Source organism: Cynoglossus semilaevis, chromosome 7 (assembly GCF_000523025.1).
Source record: "Cynoglossus semilaevis isolate Cse_v1.0 chromosome 7, Cse_v1.0, whole genome shotgun sequence".
Classification (NCBI taxonomy): domain Eukaryota; kingdom Metazoa; phylum Chordata; class Actinopteri; order Pleuronectiformes; family Cynoglossidae; genus Cynoglossus; species Cynoglossus semilaevis.
Window position 1 is genome coordinate 4,478,231 of NC_024313.1, and position 4,567 is coordinate 4,482,797.

Sequence of the window (4,567 nt, forward strand, 5' to 3'; positions counted from 1 at the left end):
ACATTTAAAATGATTATGAAACCACAGAGTACAGTAAAAAGGAAGCAGAACACAAATTAAAATATGAAAAACAGAGTACAGTCAGAAATTCTCCAAAAGATTAGCCCTGTCAACATCTGTGCTCCAGTTTTATTTGTCTGCATCAAAACAGCTCTAGAATTCCTCCAGTCAGACTGTGATACAGAGGACCATCTGCCCCCCCTCCCACTTTTCATCACCATTTATTTATAATTCACAATGACTAATTACCTGACTTGACTTCAATTTTGTGGGCTGGGATCCTCACAGAGCGAGCAGCTCGGCCGCCCGCCTCCCTCCACTCTCCACTCCTCCCTATCACCCCAACACACCCACTTGCCTTTGAAAAACTGTAATTGAATGAGTTTATGTCGTCAAATTGATTAATCATATTAATTTGTACTTATTAGTGGGATGGTTCAAAGCGATGACAATTAGATTAATGAAATTAGTTAATTCTTCCTACTCTCACCCTCCTCCCAACTCCCACCAAAAAGAGAAGCACAGAAAGGGCGACGCATGACAAAATTGGCAATCAAGATTTGGTTGCTAATTGAATGTCTACTTTTATTAATGATGAGGTTTATGTGAAGACCTTGAGAGAAGAATATTAATTGATGAATCAAATTGTTCCCAATGGAAGAGGAAGTATACAGAGATCCATCACAACTGATTGTAATAACAGCTGCATTGTATTTGACTGAATACAAAAAAAGAAAAAGAAAATATTGGATAATGAAATAATAATACTCTACCACATGGAAATATGCTAAAATGTGTACAGAAAAACATATAGCCCAGTGGGGGGCGCTGCTTTGTTAACTGCTTTGAATAGTCTGGTTTGTAAGTGTGCTAGTTACAGTATATGATGCTATTGTTTAATAGAATAATATTCATACTGCCACCTACAGTAGCAGTAAAAGTAAGTAACAGTAGCCAAAACGAAAAAAGCCACAGCTAAAAACGTTAGCCTATGGATATGCTAATGTTGACCACATTTTAAGGCCATAAATATTTAAAGTCAACCATAGAAAAATTAACTCGCTCCTGACCAAGGAATAGGTCAAAGTTATCTTTTATATTATATTTAATGTTAGCTGAACGCTAAATCAGCTAAATCAACCAAAACATATATATATATATATAAATATATATATATATTTAAGTATACTTATTAAAGCAGAAGTGTGGGCTCTGTGGGTTTCATGTACAATCAAACCATCCAAAACTATTTATTGTGAAGTACCAATTGAACAAAATTCTGAAAACATTTGTTGACGTTTTGTGTATTTTGGACCACTGTATTAAAGGTGTACGTAGGACAGTGGGAGTCACTGGATCTGGCCTGATTAAAAAGTTAGCAGACTCAAGAATAAACGTCTTAATTTGTCAGTAAACCGTGGTGAGATGATGAAGAGGCTCCGTCATAATAAAACATTAAATGAACCAAGTCTTCTCCAGACTTAACAGTAGAGCACGGACCCTGTCTGACCACAGATCACTTCTCATGGAGCCACGTCCCAGTGGAAACACAGGCGTACATTCATCATGCCTGTTGTGAAAAATAAAATCCACATAAATATATGTAAATCTAAGTAAACAGAGTGTGGGATCCCTGGGGTCGATAGACTGCTTTGAATTTCAACGAGCCGTCTGACGGTTATAAACGATGCTTATGGAAAAGAAGTGATGGTTTGATATGATAAAGATGAAACGTAATAGTTTACAGCAGCATGGATCTGATTGTAACGTCCACACCATTAGAGTGGCTGATAAGAGCATTTATGACTATTGGCTCTGTGCGATAAAGTGAAGTGAGCTGTTTGATTAATAAGAGGAGCCCCAGGTTGAACACACTGTGTCCATGCATATGACTTACAGTAATGGGTCAGTATACATAGTAAAATGCCAATGTCACACACACACACACACACACACACACACGTGAGATAAGCAGAATTATGACAAACACACTGTGCACCTGCAGAGCGTCCTGGTTGATATGCAAGCTGTAAAAATTATGGGTGAGTAATGTTTTTGTTTTCCAGGGGAAAAAAATAAGCACTTCCAGGCCAGGATGTTATCTGTTGGTGTAAAAGAGCAAAACAAGTTTTTTTTTTTGCATTTAAACAAACTGATAAATCTGGTTTAAAGTTATGCTTTTAGAATGGATTATACAACACTGCTGCAGGTCAGGGCTGTGGCTCAGGCTTTTCTTTTACACTCGAAAAGTCCTTGTATATTAAAATTAATAATAATAGATAATACATTATTATTATTATTATTATTATTATTATTATTATTATGGTAAGGACAATACAAATACCTGTGTCCACGGAAGCTTAGTTCATTCTAAAATGTAAAACTCAAATATTTAATATATATTCAAAGTCACCATTTATTTGTTTTTTTTTAGACCTTGCCTGAAAAGAATTGGAGAGCTAGAGAAATGTCTGACTGAAAGGATCCAGACCTGTCCGTGCTGAATGTATTGACAGCTGTCAATGTTTGACTTGATCAGATGGTACCGCAGCAGTCAGAGGCCATCGGTGGTCCAGGCATCCTGGTCGGCAACGATCCGCGGTCTCAATTTACACAGTCCATCCTCTTTAAACTCTGCTATTGATCTTGGCCTAGGTCACAGAGGTCTGGCATCAAGGTGGGAGAAAGGTGTAGGTGTGGGGGCGGGGGTGGACAGAGAGTAAGGACACACAGGATGAGACTTCCCCTGGGCGTCTCCAGTGCCAGCTTCTCCTTTATTAGCATTTGACCCTGGTCTTGGCTTTTCTGCTCGATGCCGTGGCCTTACCTTCTGCATGTAGTCAATGGCTGTCAATATTTAAAATGAAGATTTGTCACTACTCTTCAGCAGAAGCTTTGGAATACTTTAAATAAACAGCCTTGTCTGTTTGAGGTCAAAGTTCTCCATTTTCTCAAATTCCCCTTTGGTGATGATTTTGTTTTGCAGGTGTGCAAATGTTTGAGTCCAAGTCAATATCAACCAGGATCAACAGCTGTCTGAAATGATCTGTGCTGCTCGTCTGCTAACGTCGTCACACTTCAGCGGTGGCTACTTTCCTTTGTTGCCTGTTGCTGTTGTTGTTTTACAGCTCCGTGCTTCAGGCCATTAGCAACAGCGCTGCCAAAGTGGAGCAGATAAACCATCTGGCCAGGCTCCTGAAACAGATAGCAGCCTCTTAATGGAGTGAAAAAGTAAAAGCAATTAATGTCACATTAGCACGTCACTAATAAGGCCTGCCCTCCAGTATGCTGCTGCGAGAATAATGGGCTGCTTCAGACGGAGATGCATCCCAGCAACCTGCCATTGGTAGCGATGGGGCAAATGTGTTAACATGACATTTGAAAAAAACAACTATTTCAATTTAAAGTCTATTTAAACACAGTATCCTGACTGAAAAGCTGAAAACCATTAAAAGGCAACACAGTTGAAGGTGAGGGTGAAAACCTTAACCACATATAAAAATAAACATACAAATATACATAGCGTTGCAGCTAATATGTAGCAGGGAGTTTTACTGCCACCTGTCATAGTAAAGATGTACTGTAGTGTACTACAATAGTGTGTATATCCATTCATACTTGGCTTCAGAGTCAAGGACAAAAGTCCAATCAGTTACAAACAATTGATGGCTCATTTAACACTGACTCACTGATTGTTGACTAAGTCTACATGCCGATGTGTTCCTGGACTGTTAATAAAAACCTCTTCAAGCTCCAGTTCTAATTCATATCCAGTCCCTCATTGGTTCCTATGTTCTCATGTTCACAACCCGACCTCAGTACTGTGTGTGTGTCAGTTCGCCCTGAGGCCACTGTTGGTTGACCTTACTGCTCGTCTCCTCACTGTAAGTCAGACTGCACAGCTTTCACTAAACTGCTCTCCAGAGCTTAGCCATAAACAATCCATGTCCTCTGGACCCGATGAGAGGTTTGAGCTGCGCTTTAATTGTTGTCTGTTACAGCGTTTAATTATGATAGCAGCAAAACACTGGCACCGCTGTTGTCTAATTACACGATGTTACGCTAATTATGTTTGTTAATAGAGATTTTTCCTTGTTATGGTGCCCCTTGTGTTATCATAGAGGTGACACCGTCCTTAATCGGGTACCATGACAGTACGTCAGCTTTCTTTGATGAAACAACACCAGAATATAAACCATCCAGCCGACACGTCAATGAGTTTGAACAGGACAAACAATATTCATCAGTAACGGTCACTAATAATCTATAAAATAATGCTCAACATCATCATAAAAGTTAACAAATGATCATATATTTTCGTGAAGTTATCTGATCCTTGCATGTGTTCAACATGGCTGCCACAGTGTCTTATTTTAGTGTTGGGTCTGTCTATGTTATTGATGACAGTGGTGTTCCCCAAGGCTCTATCCTGGGTCCTCTGCCGTTTTTATCCCTGAATGTATTTATACTTACATTTAGCTCGTCACTATGCTGATAATGCACTTGTTTACAGTGTACATCTGTCTGTTATACAGGTCACTTATATATAATACCAAACTAACGGTAA